The sequence below is a fragment of the Aphelocoma coerulescens genome, chromosome 1 (genome assembly GCF_041296385.1).
Source record: "Aphelocoma coerulescens isolate FSJ_1873_10779 chromosome 1, UR_Acoe_1.0, whole genome shotgun sequence".
NCBI classification, from domain to species: Eukaryota; Metazoa; Chordata; class Aves; order Passeriformes; family Corvidae; genus Aphelocoma; species Aphelocoma coerulescens.
Genome location: NC_091013.1, coordinates 95,813,305 through 95,835,231, shown reverse-complemented (window position 1 = coordinate 95,835,231; position 21,927 = coordinate 95,813,305). Strand labels below are relative to the sequence as shown.

At 42.0% G+C, this 21,927-nt stretch overlaps 1 long non-coding RNA gene across 3 annotated transcripts in view; it reads right to left on the bottom strand.

The window, feature by feature from the left end:
* The window catches only part of LOC138112501 (uncharacterized), a 90,156-nt gene extending 70,431 nt beyond the window's left edge, over positions 1–19,725 (bottom strand). For all 3 annotated transcript variants that reach the window (XR_011151756.1, XR_011151760.1, XR_011151759.1), the window contains exon 1: positions 19,521–19,725. This is a non-coding gene — a long non-coding RNA (uncharacterized lncRNA). The remainder of the gene's footprint in view (positions 1–19,520) is intronic.
* Between the last annotated feature and the right edge of the window lie 2,202 nt (positions 19,726–21,927).

The following is a 21,927-nucleotide window of genomic DNA, read 5'->3' as shown; positions in this document are numbered from 1 at the left end:
ACCCAAAACCCCACACCTGTGATCAAATTAATAATACAATAAAGAAAGAATACCCTTTTCACTGACATTTCTAAGTAGCAACTGTTTCCAGCACTTTTCTTTTTCTGGGCTCCAGGAAAATGTAGTGGAATTAGCTACCATTTGCATTTCCAACTGAAGCCTGGGAATTGTTTGTCAAGGACTGTCCTTGAATGCTTTACTCCCAGAGTGAATTCAGTTGGTTTTCATTTGAGAAACTAATTAATTTTTAACAACCTGAAAAATAGGAGTTGATGGTTCCCTCTGTTAGCAGTGAGAATGTGATTAGGTGGCCTGGGTCCAGAAACTGTCTGCCCTTGATGACGTCTGCCAAATTTACAAGTTCTGGCAGCTCGTAATTAAAAGCACCTTTCAGAGGGGGACTGAAAGTGGTATCAAGGCCTTGCTTACTCTTTTAGGATACAGCAAGAAAGCCTGCAAGATGAAACTTGGGGGTTGAACCAAAACTACTGATCAGTTAAAATGCTTCAGTGCCCATTAGGAAGCCTCCAAGCCTTTCACTTCGAGTAGATCTTTACCTTTTTACAAGCAAGAGGCAGCTGTAAGGGGAGGCTGGAGGTGCCCACCCACTTGGAAGCAGGAACACCTGAACAACCTCCTAGTCACATCATCCAGAATCCCTCCCAGGGATTGCACGCTGCTACAGCAGCAGGGAAAGCCCAAAACAATGCCTAGGCTTGTGACCCTCCCTGTACATCACATGAAAAGCTGTACCCTCAAAGTAAAATGCCCTGCGGAAAAACTATTTTTCTTGCCCCATCAAAACTCTTGTAGCAGTCTTGGGTGCAATCCTCTCAAGCAGATAACTGTATGGGCTTTCCTCCACTGCCAAGTACAGGAATGGAGCATTCTGCATCCAGGTGCTATTCCTTAAGGAACTGACTGGAACTTTTCCTCCCCTACCCTACAGAGGGCTCATTGAGCTCACGCATGCCCATATTCTGGGTGTGGTCACACAATTTTATTTAGCAAATGAAGAAATACTGTGTAGTACACTCTGTGCATGATTTTCCATAATTGCAACATGTGTAGGGATAAAGAGATTATCATCGAAAAAATACCCAACATTTTGCCATCCCTCAGCATAGAGAATAAGATTTAAATCCCCATGAGTCATTCTCTGTGCTCAAGAAGGAAACCATCATGCTTCCACCTTTGTGGTAACAGCATTGGTTAAATCCTGGCCAGCTCTATTAGATGCATATAAAGCTTCCATGCAAGAGCAGAAAGTTCTGGAAGCTATGCAGTGCTGGTTCTTCAAATAAGAGTGATTTCAGCCTATTGTTTATTTTTTTTTTTATTATACTTAACCGGCAACATGCCAGATAAAGGCATACATTCTTACTAAAAAGAACTGCCACTCCAAAGTCATAATAAAAAAACCAAACCCAGCCCAAGAGTTACAAGTGCCATAGACAGCAATCTCAAAAACCTTGACTAAAGCTGATGAACTCTATCAGGAAAGGTAAAGATAAAGCAAGCTCATGCTTCATTACAGTAGTGCCTGTGTAAATGATCTCACCCTCCCAACAAGCTGAAGCACAGTGGCCTTCAGGTATTAGCAAAATTATCATGTGCATAGGGAAGTTTCATCCCCAGTTACTCAGCAAGAGAGAAGCTCCTGTGTGAGCTGGCACTGCCTTTCCCAGTTTGCCAAGGGCTGCAGAATTTGGGAAGAAACCAAGGTAAATAGGAATGCAGCCTCAGGCTGTGCTCCTCTAAACTGAAAACAAAGACTTCAAGGGCTGCTTTAATACCCTCCCTTCCCAACAACAAAAGGCTCTCTAGCCTTCAGTTGGCTTCCAAGTAAAATGGAAGCATTGAAGGATTTTGTAGGAGGACAGTGTGGTGTATTTCTACGACATGATTAATTTCTACAATAGTATCCTTAAAAATATTTATCCCTTTCATTAGGTGAGAGCTGCAAACCTCTTGTCTACTTTTTTTTTTGCCCTCTCCTAAAATAAGGTGTTTAAATCCACTGTCTTCAAATGGCACATCACAGGGGAAAAAAAGAAAGAAAAGGGGAAAAAAAATCAGCAATTGGATTCTGTGGGGGAAGAAAATTCTTTGTCTCTGATGCTCCCAGGAATCCCAAGGCAGTGGCTGTTAGTCTGGGAAATGTAAGTGCTGCTTAAAAGAAAGAAGGTATTGTGGAGAACGTAGTGCTAACAAAAGGTGTCAAACACTCTTTGGCAGCAAAAGCTTCAGACAAATGAGTGACATGATGTTGGTTACACAATGTACAAGAGATTATATATGCAGGTGACCTATTAAAAAGGTTAGAAGAAAGGGCTGCTATTAAAATACAGTGGTTCTCACCCAAGTTGTCTGCACTGACAAGTCATTCAAATCACTTTGTGCTGTACTAGAGATGCACAGGAGAGGTCGTAAGCGAACTTACCTGCAAAGCCAAAGGAGGCACTGACAAAAAAGCCATAATAATGAAGACATGGGGGGAAAAAAAGAAAATTAAAGGGACGGTGGGGAAGATTCAGGAGACCCCCCCCCATCCCCCAATCTCTTCCCTGACTTGAAGCCTGTGCCCAGCAAACCACCCAGTCACACAGGTGCTAGTTAAGTCTCAGAGGTGACACACCGCTGCTGAGCAGAGGAAATTCTGCAGTGCTCACGGGTGAAAACGTATGAGGAGCCGGCACAGGGAGAAAGCTAAAGATAACTTTGCTCACTGTTAAAGACAACTGTGTTCACTACTGATAGTTCTTATCTAGGCAAAGCAGACTTGGCCCAAACTTCAGAGACAGATTTGCAGAGAAATCTCACCACACCTTAGGGAATGACACAAAAGATAGGAGATGGTACTCAACTCTGAATCAGTGCCCAGGAGTGGCATAGATATTTGGGACACATGGTGGAGAGATAAATAGAACTGACTATGAACACAGTATTAAAAAAAATACATATATATATAATAAGCCAGAGCTCTGCTAGACTGAACTGCAACTGTTTCATGAAGCAAAGAAAGGAGGTTTCTATCCTGTATAAAGCATGTTCATTCCCCCCCCCCCCCCAAAATAGAGACTAAATTTGAGTGCAATAACAAATGATCTAGAGCATTAGATTCTTTTTTCTTCATTACTTCAGAAACTTTAGTATCACAGGACCTTGACTACAAACAGCTTCTTCTCTGTCTCTTATACAGGAGATTTACTAACAGACAGCTCCATGCATCCCTAGACAAAGGAAATTGAGGTAGGCATCTTTAAAGAAGCACAAAGGATAAAAATCAATCCCATGAACAAGGAGCCTAGGAATACAACAAGACTTCCATTTTCTTTGCCTTTGTCCAGAAATGCTGGACCTACCCTTCTCGCTCATCATCCTCGTACTAGGAGACATTGTGCAAATAGAGCATAACCTTCTAGCACTTGGGGAAGTGAAGAGTCTTGGTGCCATTCAGAGGTGATGCAGCAGCCAAATCCACTAGGACCTTGCCATGCCAGACACTGTACAGCACCTACTTGAGGAGATCTAGCACCTCTCCCAAAAACTCAGTAGCTGTGGTTTTTAAGGTTTCAGAAAGAAGCATTTCTATTGCTTGCTCTGCAAACCTATCAAAGTAATGCACCTTACTACCAGGAAATATTATGCAGGAAAATGAAGGTAAACAAATTTATGAATCTCATGAGTGGGATGACTGTGCTCCCTCTTCAACAGCCTACAATATTGTTTTCAAAGGACAGTCATCCAAATGACAAAACTGAATTAACAGTAAGTGCCTTCTGATTGGGAATTTCCATACAGAATTGCCAAACACTGATGAGAACCAAGCTTGGCTCTCCCTTGTTGGTATAGGGCAGAATGAGGTATGATAAACCTGGCTTTTAAGTTTCCCCACAGCCTCATATCCCAAAGACATAAAAGATTCCTATTTTCTGTAAACAATAACTTGGATCAGAGGGTTTTAGAGAGCACATTTTTAGGAGAACAGGCAGCTTCAAAATCCAAATGAAAATATAAGCTCCATTGTTTAGAACCTGGGGTTTAGTTCATGCTGTTCCTAATGCTTGAATATTTCTTTCCTGTAAACTAACAAAGCCACCTGTCTTTTAAGATAAGCAAAAATAAGACCCATTTGTACAGCACTTCCACAGAGATAACTGAGCCTAGAGCTTTGGGAAGCCAAGGGCAGATACTGATTTTGCTACTGATTTCCCACAGAGGTGCAGTGCCACCACTTTGTAGTTGCAGAGCTGACTGGCTCAGTGGGATAGCAGCTCAGCTCACAGCAGTGATGGATGGTGCTCCTGCTCCAGCACCTCCAGGCTGCCAGCTGGCTCAGAAATGACACATACACGTGTGGAACTCTACCATTCTCTGTGCCTCCACTGAACACACCTTCTTCACACCCGTCTTACTCCACAAAGAGACTTCAACCACCTGCAAAGCTTGTTTTGATTTCCAAATCTGTTCATATTTGTTTCTGCAATCCAGGAAACCAAGTCACTGCACAGCTGGGAGTCCATGACCGGGGCAGATTTTGACATTCAGGCTGGATCCTTTGAGAGATGAGATGTCTTTGTCAGCTTCAGCAATGTTTTTCTGTGTTTCATTCAGTACTGCACTGGATGACTTTGAAAGGGAGATGGGATCTACTTTCTACATCATAAGGCTCCCATAGTACAGGATACCCAGGAAGTAGACTGGGAAGAATGAAGGGCCTTCAGAAAGAAAATATCAAGAAGGGGAAAGAGTTGAAGTATGCAATTTTATATATTTCTAGAAGCAGCAAGGCTAATAGTGTATGATTTGTGCATCAATTCCTACCATCCCATGGCTGCCCTGATTATTAAAAGTTTTATCCAGTCACATAGTATTTACTAATTAGCACATAATTACTAGTAATTATGTCTTCCAAGAGCAAAAAGGTATCTAGAAATACATCATTACCTTGTAAAGAAGTAAGGCTTCTATCCCTTATTAAATCATTTCACAGGCCTACAAGTCCTTAGGCACCTTCACTGTACCTTGGGTACAGTGGCCTTAGCCAGCTTCTGTCTAGAATATTCCTCTGCAAACAAACTACCCAAGAAACCAGCATACAACTAATTACAAATGCTGCTATCTACAGTCAGCATAGCAGATGCCATTCCATGAGATTTCAGGCAACCTGCTGAAGTCTAACTGATCACAAAATGCATTAGCAAGTCAAAATATCCTTATCAATAGTGAATATAACAGCATTAAACATGCTTTTCCAGAAAGAGACCCACAAAATATATATGAGCTTAATGCAATTGATGATTTGATTATTTCACATAAGGACTTTGCTAAAACTGCCAAACTTTGGGTGCTAACTTAAAATGCATTAATAATATACATTACAATAAACCTAGCACAGCTATGCAGGCCTGCAGTAATTGCTGTTGAAATTGCAGATCTGACTAACAGTATTTTTATTACATGTCATGATGCCCAGGTAGCAGATGCTCCCCATCTTGAGGGGTGAGATGAATAAAAAGTCTCCTATTTGGCTTTCAGTTTGTTTTATTTCCAAAACAGTCTGCTCCTGGAAAGGACATCTTTCCAGCAAAATCACTATTGCATAGTATATTTAGTTCTCAAGCAAGGATGGGAAGTGAAAGAGAGTTAGTGTCCTAAACCAGACGCTCTAACCTGAACAAAGTTGCAGTATTAGGCATTGATCATAGACCAGATCTCACTCTGGATATCCATGACCTGGTCACAGTTAGGAGCAGCTATGTACCAAGAAAGAACTCAGGATCTCACAAGAATAAGATGAGCCTCCACTGGTGGTCTTTCAAACTGGTTTCCCTTGAAGAGCAGCCACAGCACGCTCATTAGATACTTACACATTCCACCTACTGACAGGAGACAAAGACTCAAGACAATACATATTCATGTCATATGGGCACTTATTAGCAGATGACAACCACAAGAAGCAGAAAACAAACATCACATGCAGCTTTCTCATGCCCCACACATTTGGTGGTTCTACATGGCTTTAACTTCAGCCAGCAACACATTGCAGAGCCTGTCAGCAATGCAGCAGCTTGGTTCAGCTGCACACCCTGACAAATCTTTAATGAGCACTTGCAAGCAAAAGGCTGCATTGTGGGAGGAGGAGTTGATGGCCTCACTTGATTCACCCACAGAAAGCCATCTGCCTTCCAGGGACTGCATGAGATAGCAGCTGGCAGCATCAGTACTCTTTGTCCCCTACCTGAATCAAGCACAGAGATCTATTGCTATTTTTCCTATTTTCCCCACAAGCTCTTCCCTCTCCACAGGCTGCAGAGCAGCTTTGTTTTTCCCCATATGTAGATGAACTCACTTGAACAGGGAAACTGAATTCCACCACCATTCTGTGCTAATTGCTCCTCTGGCTCCAGGGAGGAATGTGTACCTTCCACATACACAACCTGAAGCTACTTTTGATGTAGTTACACTTCGATTCTTCAGCATCCTGTGGCAATCACAAAGAACTCCACATCACCACCAGAACAGGTAAATAACTACTCAGACATTCATAAAAGTGCCCCAAATTGAGCGAGGCCTGCATTACAATGCAGTCATTGCAGGAAAACCACAAGGTAGGCATCCCCTGAGTGACATGGAAGGTGTTGCTCCTTTTACTGCCCTTTTCCTGGGTAAGTCTCTTAAACTGCTCTATTTCATTACATACAGACTGAAATTTGTGCACAAAAATTAGTAGGTCATAGAAATGAGAAGCTAATTCATGGAAATGCATGTGCTGAACGCAGCTCACTTTTCTCTTTTTAGCACATTCTGTATGCAGCGCAGGGACAGCCTCATTACTGAAAAGAAACAAGATGAACTGATTAAATATTTCATAGCTGTAGTTACAGTAAACGTGATGTTAGTTGGGGGATAGGAATTGAGTGCAGCCGATGACAAACTGGGGTGTTTTTGCAGACGGGCAGTTTGCAGTTCTATTTTTACCACCTTTGGGGGTAAAATCGGTGTTCAATCACAGTTCAATCGGTGGAGTAGCTCATCCACATCGCCCAGACACGTCTCTGTGACGCCATTCTGGGTGAGCACCACAAAGGACTACTCTGATCACGTACGGCTGCAGGCTGCGTGGGTCTGTGAGCAAAGAAAGGCAGAGGAAGATTCCTGCCTGTCAGCAAGAGGGGGGGAAAAAAAGCCCCTAGAGCTGGATTAAGCATCTGGAAAATTACTGCAGCCTCACAGCTTTTGCTGCCTGCTACCCGGGATGAGTCATCACCGGTTGCCGTGGCAACGGCTGCTTCCCTCCTCCGGCTGCTGATCAATTTTGTCTGTGTGAAGGTCCCCTGAAAGCAGGAGCGGCACAGATAGCGCAACAAAGTCACAGAAACTCCTGTCAAAGAGTATTTGCATTTTGAATGTGGTAGTCCTGGGATTTACAGAAGGAGAAATGAAACAGTTGAGGCAGAAGGGCAGAGACAGCAAACACTTGGTTTGATTCAACTTTCATAACGCTTCCAGACAGGCGTGGTTAGCAAACTACCCTGCTACCATTTTCCACTAACCAATACCTATAAATAAAACAATATCCTTTTCCAGACGCTAACCTACAGCGTTCATCATCACTGTCAGATGCTCCATAATTTAAACTCATGCTCTGAAGTGAGGGCTGGCACAGCCCAGTGCACAGATGCAAGAGCCAGCCACAGCGTTAATGCTTCTCTGCCCAGCTTCTCCCTTCCAGCCTTGACAAAATGACCCCAGGCAAGGCAGCTCATTTTGGAAATACCCTATTATCACTTATTTCCTGCAAAGACAGGGTTGCAGACAGCTTGGAAGGTTGTAGCGAAGCAGTACTCAAGTCCCAACACCTATCAGTTAACCCTTCTCTAGCAAACTTCTGGGTTAAATTGGGTGGATGTTAGGTTACCTCTGCTGAAAACAAGGAAATCTGACTATTTGTCAACTCTGTGGGTATCACAGAGCTCACTTTATACGTCCAATAAAGTTCGCCTGATACCCTTTGCTTTCAAATCTTCTTTTTTAATTAACTTGTTCTCCAAGGCAGATTAAAATGGCTACTGGTAAGAGTCTAATGCTGTTGTGTCAGTGTAATGAATGGCCCTGCCATCCACTTGTCTGAGACTATCTACAGGAATGTGGAAGCTACTGATAAGGCAAACCTCCCCATGAGACAAAAAAGGGAAAGTCAGCCAGGGCAGCATTTCTGCTGCAAGCAGAGACAAGGCTCATGTTCGCCATGCTGATTTATGCACACTTTGTCTGGTGTGCTCAGATCATGGACACACTTGAACCTTAGAACATCAGACCTTAGAACCTCCCATACAGCTCTCATTTGTGTTATCTATTTACATCAGCTTGAGGTGCTACTCTTCAGAGCCATTCAAGGACTGAATGGAGAACACAGATTTCGTGGCCTTCCTCTCTAGAAACTCTTTTGACTCAGTTCCCAAGACAGGAAGAAGAGAAGTCACATAGGCACATAAAGGCCTGAATGACTTACAAATCACTTACATGCCAGCTTTTCTTCCAAGCGTATCAGCTAAAGAGAGGATTTGCACCCAAGTGCAAGTCTAAGATAGGAACTTCTGCACCAGCAGGACAACCTAACTTAGAGCAGAGCAGCAGGCTGATGGCAGCTTGAAGCTAAGACAAAGGCCTTTTCTCCCTCTCCCCCCCTTTCTTCTTAAGTTTTTGAAGCAATCCAGTAGGCATACATTCCTTTTCAGCAGGGGGCAGACTACCTTAGTTTACCTCCCAGACTGACCTTAGTCTTCAAGCATCAGCTTAGGTACAATGTTTAGGCATTTGTTTGTGAAAGGGTAGATGGGGTAAACTGTTCTCCTGAGGTTTTTTTTTTTTGGGGGGGTCGGGGGAAGGAACAGTCAGATATTCTTTTAATTTCTGTTCTTTTTGTGTGAATATCATATCACTGTGTAAGAACAAGACCATGACTCGTTTATTTAAAATTGCTTTTGAAGCTATGGCTTCTCTACACAAAACCAGCCTTTGCTATCATCCTTCAAAACAGTTTGTTTTGACCATGCAGCCTGTGACTTCTTTGCTGACGACCTCTTAACTGTTGTGAGTCTCACAGGAACAGCGTTCTGTTTCTTTCCTTCTCCAGCATCACACAGTAATCAAATTATGAAAACAAGTCACACAGAGCAGCAAGACAAGGAACAGCAACAAGAAGGATTAAAATTTCTGCAATCCCACCAGGAAAATGCTTTCAGCAAAGCATTCCAGCCATCTTATGCCTAAGCTCAGTGACAGTTTCAAAACAAAAACCAGCCAGTCTGCTCTGAGGTCTCCCAGCAGCAGAGCATAAGGAATATACTGTTGGAAGTTAAGGAAAGCAACTACTTTTATAAAGAGCCATGGCCCAAGCCTGCCCTACAAACAGAGCAGAAGGTGACAAATGTTCCCAAAGGTTCCTGTGAGATGGGCACCTGCAGGTCTGGGACAAACATGTGAAAAGATGTCTGTGATAGGGGAAAGGCTGAGTATTCCTGAGCTAGAGCAGTTATTGGAGAGTGGGAATGGCAACAGACACTTCAGCCCCTCAGTAAGGGGGTCATAGCAAAAAAAAAAAAAAATCAGAAGTGATTGTGAAAGCCTTGTAAAACATGAAACAATTTGGTCTTTCATGTCCAGCACTTTGGCATAAAGAGCTGAAGAGATAACATGAGCTTCTGAGCTTTTTGGATCTCATATGAAAGCACTGGATTGTTTTGCTGACCATGCAAAGTACATGTCTAGTGTGACCTTTCAGATCAAACTCTGAAGTATGACAGCCATCAGGCTCCCCTAAAAACGAGAATTTTCCAGCAGGACCACACTGGCATGGTTTTAATATTTCTGTGCACACAAACTTTATCTTCAGTACAGACACTTTTTTTCTGGTGTATTTTTGTTGCTTTGAACATCCAAACAGGGACTCACAGGAAGACCAGCACAAATTTTTGATGATTAACAGACTAATTGGAATGCTGCTGTCCTGTTCTTTTCCAGAGCTGGTGGGGGAAGAGAGAGGAGGGAGGAATATGGGACTTTCCACTCACACTAGAACCAATTCTAACTGTCAACAGTAGTTTCTTATTTGTGATAAGATATCAGAGAAAGACAAAATGAGTGCTGGCTCCCTTCCTAAATTCATCAGGCATTTTGCAATTCACCCAAATTTCATTTTGTGGTTTAAATTACCTTAACATGCTGACAGACAATTCCAGGCCTGAGGGCAGAACTGAAGGAAGACTGCAAAGCTGAAGTTTCAAAGACTGAGCCTTGCACAGGGACATGGTTTCAGCAGTGACAAGCTTTCCTTATCTTTGTTACCTTACTGATTTCTAGAATGAAGCTGAATACTTTTGTCTCTCATGAGGAAAGTGGGGAGAAATACTTCAGCTTCCTGTAGCATAGGTGAAAAAATAATATTATTTCTTTCCACTCAGTCCTCAACAGCATGAGAAGATCTCTCAGCTGATGCTCTACCTTTGAAGCAGCCACAAGCAAATTAGCAGGTTTTCTGACCTGGTCAAAGTTCAGAAGGTTTTTCAGAACAGGCAGGCTGCATCACACACTTGCAGGAAAGGTAATCCCGATCTGTTCCAGTCATTCCAGAACAGCATTTGGCTCAAATATGAAGTGAATCAATTTAAGAACTATGTTGTGAGGCTACATGCTGACCCAAATGCACCTCCAAAATGTATGTATTCTTCACTAATGGTCACAGAGGCGTTCCACAGGCTTACACTGCCCATGTTTGCAAAGAAGCACTACTATCTGTCACTTCTCTGACACCAAATCACTACGAGGCTGTTGAGTTACTGCAGTCATTTCACACCATTGGCAGACAACCCTTTGCCTGAATCATCTATAACAGATAGGAACACTGCTTTACTATGGAAAATAAGAGATTAGTTTGAGGTGTGTATCAATAAGGAGATACAGCAGAGATGTAAAATTCTTCCATTAAAATCTGCTGGTGCTAAAAGTTCACAGAAGATCAACAGTTCATAAAAACAGAAAAAGATCCAATGGCAGTTGCCATATCTGGAACTTCTGAAAGCCCTGTACCAAATCATCAGGCAAAATATGATAATTTAAGATACATTGATGTGACACTGCAGGTACAATACAAGAGTAAATATCTTAAAACACCATCAAGAACTCCAGAAGAAATCATCATGTTCTATATTAGCTAAACATTTTGTGTGAGAAAGGATGAAGTAGCAGTGAGATGATGGGTTTCTCAAAGACTTCTTTTTAAATCCAGGCTCATAACCTGTGAAATCCAAAGCTACTGCCAAAAAATAAGAAGGTACTTCATATAAACAGAAGGATATATGATTTAATTGATTCTGAAAATAGGAGATATTTTAGAAAAAATAGACCTCTCAATCTTCAGAGCTGCTATATGAATAGAAGTAATACACATCTTTTCATATATAAAGGGAAAAAATGACCAAACAAACAACAACACATCCAGAAAAAAAGACAAAATAAACCTTTCTTCATCCCAGGAAGACTATTTAGGGACAGAGTTAGTGCATACACACCCGAAAATAAAACTGAATGTAAACACAATTAAATTAATCTCACTCAATTTGATTTGATAATGAAGACCAAAACACAAACAAACATACCGGCTATTTGAATAATGCATGCTGTTTTTCCACTCCAGAGAGAATATTAGTACATATAAGATTAAAAATGTTATTTGTGGATGGCCTCTAAAAATAGAACAAGTTGCTTTCAAGAAGCAAAACTGGAAGAAGAAATGAAGATGTTTAGATTTTTAAGAAACACTTCCATTTATTGTCTTTCACCATCACTGGATTTGTGCTAAAACCATCCCAAAGATTTTGACAACTTGGCCTCAGTGTGGACAATGCCACTGTAGATTCTCACTAGTATTTGGTTAGTGGTCATTGGCAAGGAAAGGAGGATTTTGAACACCTCTGAAGTGTGCCAGTTTCTCATATCAGCCCTCAGACTTTTTGCTAAGACTGTGAATATGGAGACAAAGGAAAGCCTGGGGACTTACCCACTACTGCACTTGTATACCCACATTTTTTGTCTGGATCACTAAAGAGCCCAAACCCACTAAAAGCTGTGTTATCCCCTCACCAATCTTCAGAGCCATCTGGGCAAGGACCGAATGTTTTTGCTTAACACACCTCAAGTGGTTAATCCCATTTTGCAGCTCTCTGCCAGCACCATCACTCCCAGTCCAGGTTAATAATTTCAAATGTTAGCACTTAGCAGTGAAAACCCAGCCCAGGGACAGTGATGATGTGTTACCCCAGCAACAGTTATTGATGAACTTGCACCCTCTTTGCTGCCAAGGGCCACTTTGAGAGCCTTTGCTCCCCTGCAGCCCACACAGTATGGGGACACATACAGCTGCCTCAGAAGCTGGTAAGCTAAAATGACATTAGCAGAATGAAAAAAAACAACCAAACCCCACTAACTTGAGAATTATTGTCTGCAAATGTGAGGATGAGTCTTTTTCCACCAAGGACAGCATCTATAGACATAAACCAGAAGGGATGAAAGCAGTTAAGAGAATTTTCAAAAGTAACCAAGAGCTAAGCAAGTCTAAGGAGCTTTAATGCCCAAGCACAGTATATAACACAGACAGCTCATCTACATCAGATCTGCAATGCAGAATTGCACATGTATCAAATATCAAGGCAGTACTACCAACCACAACATTCTCCTTCTAACCAGCAAGGCCTTTGAGATGCACTAACCAGAAGCCTTTCCTTACATGTTTTTTTTCTTTTATTAAGTCTTTGAGCAATCCAACACCAGGAAAGACATGGAGGAAAGCAAATTCCCAGTGAAAACTCAGGGCATGAGGCAAGATCACAGCCCTCCCTCCTCTAAAAGATTCTGCAAGCTGGTCAGGAATATCAGAATATAGGTAGGAGGGCTTCCTGAAGGGTGTTTTTCTGTTTGGGGCAGATGGGGGGGTTCCCTCTGCAGGCCAGAATGGACACATGATTTGTGGCTAGGAAAGGGCTGGTCACACTTAGGGATGATGCAGCTTCCCAGATCAGATATTGATAAGGGTGTCTTTATGGATGGTAGGCTGTAAATTGCTTTAGGATTCTCTAAGATTAAATACCATAGTATACATTATTCTAATTACTGGGTGTGGATTTACAGGACAAAAAATAGTCCCCTGTCCTGTCACAGGAATAACTTCTTAAAAAAAATTTTAAAAAACCAACAACAAAACCCCCACCAAAAAAATCTTAGCAAAACCCAGCAGTCCCGCAGTCTATTAACAGACAAGTCATGCTACTCTACCTTTCTTTAATTTCTTGTACCTCTACCCAGGACATTTGTATACCCCAGTGCATGCTATTTCTAGTGACTGCTTGGGAACAAGTCTAAAAAGTAGACTACATTATCCCACCATTAAAAGCTGTCACTTTATAAAAACAAATTTCCTGGGATTGTATAAATTATTCCCTTAACTGCCATGTCAAGACTTTTTTTCTGATGATTTTCTGTGTCAGTCTGTTAACTGTTTGATGTTAAGGTGAATCCTATCAGCATCCTTGGCCCAGCCCTAGGGCTCAGGCTGAAGGCTGTTTAAAAGGCAGAAGCTGATGCAGACTGAGGTCTATAAGCAGCTCTGAGTCACAGGGTGCAGGAGCTACCTCCAGGCCTACAATAACAGACCTATAGAGCCCCACCTCTTAAATCCACCACTTAAATATGCATCATCCTCTCACAGGAAAGGAATAACTTCTCAAGTCTGTAATCCCACTTCCAGTAGCTACTCAGAATAACCACTACAGTGACCCATCAGAAATTGCCAGCAAACACTATGCTTGCCAAAAGACTAGAAAGCAAACTTGCAGGCTGACCCCTCTCATTTTACATTGCAAGAACCTGCAGTCATGCTTCACAGCCAACAATGGGTCTTCTAAATTTGCCCAACCTTTTTTAGATACACTTATTTCTCCAAATTCCACAAAAAAAGAAAGAAAAATCAAGTGAAAACAAGTTACGCACTACGGGAGCTAGCAGGCTTTAAAAAACCCAAACAGAAAAACAAAACCACACAAAGTTTTAGGGTATTTCCTCCAACTACATTTCAATAAATAGCAATAATCTTCCTTGTTCATCTTTAGCACATCATTTATAGCATTCCCCCATATCTTACCCCAATCCCTTCTCTTCCAGGGTGAAGAGTCAAACCAGTTATTCCACCTTTTTTTGTTGCTCTTCTACAAACTTTACAAACTTTTAAAGGCAGTTATTAGAACTGGCTTCAGCATTCAAGAGGTGGGTTACACCACTGACTTATACAGCCACAGAACATATGTTTGACTACCTTTCTCTGCAATTCTTTAACTGCTGTGTGCTCACCAGTCTATGAAATATCCACAATACCCCCAAGATCTTTCCTAAATAGTAGCAAGTTACAGCCCTTTTTAATCTATAGCTATTCAGGCTGATTTTTTTTTTCTACCCAGAGGTACTTATAAATTTCACACATCAGCTTCCTTATGTAATATCACCTGTAACAGATCCAGGTCAGTATGGGCAGACAATTGTTCTCTAGGATCAAAGCCCAGTGCATTCAACACCCCAGCTAACAGAAAGCAGTGAAACTGATGTCATGTTTTAGCCTGGTTGGACAGTGGACAACCTACTGAGCTCACATCTTATTTGTCCCACCTCACTTATTTATATGGACAGTGGGATTTAGGAAATATTTCTGTCATGGGAATGCACTGCAGAGAGTTTGTACCACTTCAGTCCTCCATTTGAAGTGCATGCAAGGAAAAATCCAATTTAAAAATAAATACCAAAATAATTTATACACACCTCCCAACCCCAAAGTGCTCAGTGAGAGTCATTGGCTACACCCATTCTGCTCCATTGCACTCGAGCACACCTAAACTCTTAGAGGGAAAAGTATGATAGATGTCACAGAAGCCTCAATTTAAATCAAGTACTACAGCTCTGAAGTTCCCCACCCCCTAGTAGTAGTAAGCTGAAAGCATACACACAGATGCTTAAAACAGGAGCCTATCACAGCTTTCAGATTCACTGAACATCCCTGCAAAACTGTTTCTTCTTGCATCCTCCCAGCTCTATCACCAGGATCTTTCCGTCCCATGCGAGTCATTAAATAGCCATCTAACACCATCTGCTGGATTGGGGAGAAAAAAAATCTATGCAGGCAACTCACTGCCAGGCAGACAGGGAAAAAATTACCACCTCAAACATTGAGGTGTCTGTGGCTCAGCTTTGAATTGGTCCTTCCCCCTCACCCACACCTTATTTTTTTTCTTTCACCTTTCTGAAAGGCAAATCTGGGCTCCCAGCACTAACAGGCAATCACAGACAAAAAGTCCTCTGCTCTGGAGGAGCAAATTTTACATTGCCATGCAATGACACTTCCTGATCACTGACCCATGCACCAGCTTTACCCATTCCTGAGTAAAGAAAATAACACCAGGAAAAACAAAACAAAACAAAACCATACAGCTATCCTGTAAACAAGGCTTCTGCAAAGTCAGGATAGAATTCTGCAGGAGTGTAGAAATGAGCTGGCTTTCTGCTGAAAATCTGGGACCTCAGCATGAGTCAGAAGCTGGGGACACGGAGCCTATGCAGCAAGAGGAAGAAGCCATTACACATTCAGACATTATCTCAGACATCAGTCCTTGGTTTTTAACATCCTGTACAAAGGCCAAAGTACCAGTTCTCACTACCATGCAAACCTGTACATTTCAAAGACTGGCAGGCATATTTTTAATATCCAATTAGGCAGCTGCCGCTGCTGTCGGATGCAAGATGATAGCTTTTAATTAGTTATTTAGGGCAGGAGACTGCACCCCCTTTCTTCTTTCTTCAGGTTAAATTGATTTCACACATCACCTGGCTCCTTACAACATGGGATGCAATGGTTAAGCTTTTGTATCGCCAAGGTGAACACCGGCTGAAATTACATCAGGTATAAAGCACACTGTGGAGGTTGAGTTTCCTACTGCCCACTCCTTTTCTTCCCCCTCTGTTTTCCTATTTCCATACTGAAATTAGGGATGAATCACCTGCTCAACTGTTAGACATCAGATTTTATGTAAGGTCCTGATTAAGTCAGTCAGACACTGGGGGAAAGGACAAGGTCTCTATTGACTCCTGTTGCACATCTATTAAGTCAGTGCAAGTGCTACCAGGATTTCACCTTTTGTAGCTAGCAATGCATCTGCTCCTTTATTCAAGGTTTTCCTCTGCTCCAGCTTTTTTGGAAGCACCAATAATTTAGCAAAACCTCACAGCAGCAAGCAGGCTGGTTCAGATAATACTGTAAAAGCTGCATAGGTTCCCCTCAGCAGCTAGGGTAAATAAAAGTCATGCCTCATGCATCAGTGCTGCCCAAAATGGAAGCTTACCTTCTGTGAGAGAGGCAAACATGACCATAGGATGAATCTGAAGTATTTCCAGAAAAAAAAAGGGTAGTTTTTGTGGCACTAAACAAGACACCAGTAAGAATGCCTCTGAAATACTGCAGAGGGCTCTGCTCACCAAGTTCAGGATGGATGAATTTCAACTGAGTCAGCACAGAAAAGACCACTAGGACTAACACAGCAATAGAAAAACAAAGTAATTCAGAAATGGGCGAAATAAAGCTAATCCTTTTCTTGGTTGGGCAGCAAAATTAATGCTGGGATTGCAGTAACAAAACACTTTTAATCTGATCTGACAACAGCTGCCCATCAGAAAGGAGTCCCACTTGTCCCAGTCCCACAGTGCCCCGGGCATTTAAGCGGGGGAGATCACAAGTCCACAGAGCTCACTCTGCTTCTGCAGCCTGGAGAGGCTGGACAAAGGGAGCAGCAGGAACGTGCAGCTGAGGGAAAAGCAAGTATCTCCTCCTTCAGCAGAAGAAAGACCAAATGAGACAATGTAAAACTGTCTTCAAAAGGCAATTTGTGCTGCCAATCACAGCAGTTAAAAAAAAAAAAAGCCAAAAAAACCAAAACCACATAAAAAAGAAGAAATTAATAATTTCCTCAAAAGGACAGCACTAGTCCAAAAACTAATATTTATAAATTAGCCATAAACACATTTAAACCAGAAATAAGCTTTCTAAATGTCAGCCTTTTCTCCATAGCCTACTGGAGAAGCCTCAATTAATATTCCAAGAAATCTCAATTAGTTTATAAAATGAATATGTTTTCCTTCCAATGGCAGGGGACTAGATCATGCTCGTGGAGCTCCCTGACCATTTGACATTCCTAGGCTAATGGTCTATTTATATCAACCTTTCTAACAGAGAAATTATTGAACACATTTAAAGGCTCCAGAAACTAGATTTCTTGCTATAAGCAGTATAAAAAGCAAAAGAAAACAAACAAAAAAAAATCTCAAGGTGACTCAAATCAAAGATTTGAGCAAACCTTGACAAAACATTTTATTGCAAGCTGACAGGATAGATAAAAAGCAACATGTCCCTTTTGGACACTAGACTTCTCAGGGCAAAATTAGTTCAACTGACCAGCATATGTTACAGAAATGGATTTTTTTTGCCTGGGTATTTATTTGGGTAGAGAGAAGCTTCTATAGGAGGAGACAGTGAGGACCTGAGGACATTCAAACACATCAGAGAGAGCATGTCCAGTTTTCCGTCTGCCAGCTGCTAATTAGAGGAAGGTTACAGATTATCCATAGGCACACATGCACACAGCTTGTCCTAGGGCTAAAATTGATTGGCCTGGAGACTTTAGAGTTTCCAAGGAAAAATGCTCAGCTGGTGAACCCTTTCCACTGCACAGTGGAATTTCGCAGTAGCTGAAAGCTTGCCTCGGAACAACTTCGTTCTCTGCTCCCCACACCCCAGTCAGCTCGGCCCTTCTGCCAAGTTACACAATCACCTCAAACGGAGCAGGGCTTCACACTTGCACTTACCTTGGTTAAACTGCCACATTTCTGCTCTTACAGTGCCTTACTCCTCTGGACAAGAGGCAGAGTCTGCACTAACTAACAAATAGAAGAACGTAGCACATTCAGAGGCACGGCATCCAAAGAGCAAAGTCATAACTGTCTGCAGTGGTGTATATATAAACAAAAAGGCAGACTTTTTTCAAAAGCTTTTTGGTTTGATTTGGATTTTTTGGTGTTGGTTTATTTTTTTTATGGTGGTTGGTTTTGCTTTGTTGTTTTGGTGGTTGGTTTTTTTTCCTTCCAAACCAAAGATTAGCTCTATAGAAAATGACTTTAATAATTTTTAAACTGTTTTCACTGACTTTGCTGGAAGAAAGAAGAAACTTCATGGATAAATACCTGAAGATATGTATATACACATCAGTTTTTCTTTCAAGTTATAGCTTCTATGTAGTTTCTAAAACAGTTCTTCCAAAAACTCTTAAAATCCATGGATTTTTTTGTCCTTCCTAATTAGAGTATGCAGTTATTCGAAAAAATAACCAACTCTTTAGAAGTACAATCCTACTTTATTCTTACCAGATCATACAGTTCTGGCAGAACTAACATTTGTTTATGTATTTCTTGCCCCAAAAGAACGATCTGGAAGACTCTATATTCCAAATGGACAGAGAGTATAAGACAAATCTAGAAAGAAATTGTGTCAAAAATCTCCATTTAAGGAGTTCAGTACACTTAAAATAAGTTTCTCTTGTTTAGTTTTTTAAGCCATAACGACTCTGAATTCCAAACTGAGAGTCAGTTTAAGCTGCAATAGTACCATTCAGCCCCCCGTTCTGAACATTTTAAGCAACTTTGACCTCTCCAAAACAGTTAAATTGTATCAATGAAAATAGACCTTTTCCAAAAGGAAAATTTTTATTTTGGCAAAACCAGCACTTCACAGTAATAGCAACAACATATATTGGCCATGAAAACTCTTCATCTCTTTACATACACACCGAATTTGCCACATTATCAATAAATACGAATTTAAGACACTGCAGTTATTTATCATTACATTTATGCTTTAAAGTCCTACTATTTTCCCTAAAAACATCAAGAAAACAAAGAAGAAATACATGGAGAGACAGTTCATTTTCAGAAGGGCTCGGAATCTGAGAAGACAGTTCAAACAAGTAGAGACAACACAGAGATGCTAGAGAGGTTTATATCTCTTTCTCCTGTGCTGCCCTGGAGACCTGGCTGTGAGAGCACCAACGCTCTACAGGTGCCACCGTGTAAGTGAGGAACAACCTCTTTACCGAGCAAAGTATAGAGTTGAACAATAAAATTGTACTTTCCCAGGATGGCCCTCTCTTTGGCGTCTTAGCAGCATCTACAACAGAAGCCTTCAGCCAACACCTCATGACCAGGGACATTTTAAGTGTGTCACCCTTCTGCAGGTTCAAGTGTCATACCCATAACAGAGACAAAGCCACATGCATTTGAAACTGGTCAGGACACGATCAAGACTGCCCTGCTGAAGTCCTCAATCACCAGTAGGGATTACATAAAAGCGAGACACAAATTAAACTGCTACAAACCTGTTGAGAAGCAGAGGATGGGAAGGCAAGGGATGCCCCAGTGCAGGCAGAGCTCTCAGCAGCAGGGCACAAACCCACCATGGCTGAACCTAGCAGGCAGGGCAGGACTGGAATGGAAAGCACATCCTACCAACAGCCCAGCGAGCCTCAGGTCCAAAAAAGTCAAACAACAACTAAAGAAGAGTGAGAGCACATACTCCTTAAAACAGCGTAGCTAGGACCTAATGCCCTCGGGCTGAGCTTAAATAAGCTCCAGGAGTGTGGGTGGAGGCTCCAGGTGAGGCTGGTCAGGACAACTAAGGCTTATTAGTGAATCCAGGCAACTGACAACACAGGGTATTTTTGTGTTTTAAATTAGGTGCTTTGTAAATGTCTCATCACCAGAAGTTACAGTTTTGTATTTTGTATTTTACCACATCCTCTCTGAAAAGCAATCTAATAGTAAAATCCAGTAAGTACAGGCTACAGCAGCCAGCAAGCACACTGTGCCTGTGGAATTTGACTCTCTACTCCTTTTCCAGGAGTGATGTACCAGCTACAGCCACAGAGATCACAGTGACCTGGGGACATGAACTCCAGACCTGACCATCCTCGCGGTGTTTGGTACTCTTGCTGATGACACCCTGTGCAATCCACAAAGCCCACAGTCTGTCCTGGTCCAGGGCTGCATCTGACCTCAGTTTGAGGTCTGGCGCAAAAGTAAAGGTGAGGTGAACTACATGGAACCTAGAATGACAGAAGACAGTTTTACCTCAGTTTCACTGCAAATGTACAGCCTGGCAAACAGATTTCTAAAACGTTTTCTGGGGCACCATCCACCACAGCAGATTACTTGGACACATTGCTTCCTTCTTGGAGTCGTGTCTTTGGAGCAGCCTGTCTTGTTCAGAGCTCATCTCAGAGATTTGAGAGTATTAAGACCACAGCGCTACTGATTCTGTCTCTGCTGGTCATACACATACAAACATACAAGGATATGTAATTTTTACATGTAAGATTACACCAAAAGGCCCCAGCAGGACAAGGCCTCATTTTGCCAGTGTTGTACGTATGTGCAGTAAGAGGAACTCCTACCTCACAGATCTTTCACTACAGAGGTTGAGAGGAAGGCAAAATGCCCAGTTTTCAGATAAGAAATGGAAATGTTTGATGCAACACTGCCCCTGAGACAATAAAAAGATGCTCAGGCACCTGACCTATGAGGCTGTAAGTCACTTATACAAGTCCTACAGAGGCTTTATGAAAACTATAGGGTTTCAGTCCAGATAATTCACATCCTCCGCTAGTTCCATTAATTCTTCATTTTAAAACTGACCCTATCGTTCAACTCACCATAAACATCACTGATAATTTATGTTCTGATAACTTCTTAAAATGAGACCATTTCAAGCTGCATAGCAAGCATTAGCATCTCTGTGGTAAGCAGTATTATTTATTGTTGCTGTAGGCCTACCAGACTATGTCACACAATAGCTACAGCTATTAGGTAGAACCATTATGTATTTTTGTACCAGTGTGTTAAATTTAGAATGTTTATTTTTAACCTACATATTTGTATAACCAGTATATATGGCTAAAATACAAAAAGGGTTCAATATTAGCAGTTGTTATTTACCATGCTCATTTTAAGAGCAAGCAGAAATGCAGAACCCAAGTGAGCTGTGCAGAGGATCTGCCTAAGGATGAGAACCCAGAACCAGCTTCACAACAAAACCACACATGAACGCTGAACCAAGCACCCAGTGTGGCAGACAAACAGCAGCAGTTAAGCTTAAACTGGTGGGGCCATGGTCATCTGTGTTGATGGGCACCCCTGGCTGGCTCACAGGAAACATCTGGGCTGGTATGGGAGAATTCAGGAAGGTGGAGTTTATCTGCTCTCTGGTTTTCTGCCTATCTGGAAGCATAGGGAAGTTCCTTTAAAACTCCACAGTGACAGAAGAGAACACCTGAAGCTGCATGTTAAGCCCTTCCCTTGGCCTGAGTGAGGTGCATGGGCTGGAGCAGCCCATCTCCCAGAAAGACCTGGTGAAACAGAGGCGTTATGAATAAGCAAGGAGGGTTGGCTTTTGTAGGCCCAAGCAGCTGAGGCTTTGAATGTTTGCAGTGGGTGGGAGGCTGCGGTTTGTTGTTAGTTTGGACCAATGTTTGGTTGGGGATGTGTTATAGGAGATGCTGTTGGGGTTTGTTGTGTGGGGTTCTGGAGGGGGGTGGCATCAGGCTCATTCTCGGTATTAGCATTAGGGGTGGAATAATTGAGAATGATTGACAGGAATGAGTGGAATCTTCTAGAAAAAGGGATAAACCGAGAGTCTTAATTGGACAAAAAGAACAACCAATCATTCGACGCACTGGCATCACCCCATTTGGATGGACCAATTACCAAGACAACAAGCCAATATCCTCC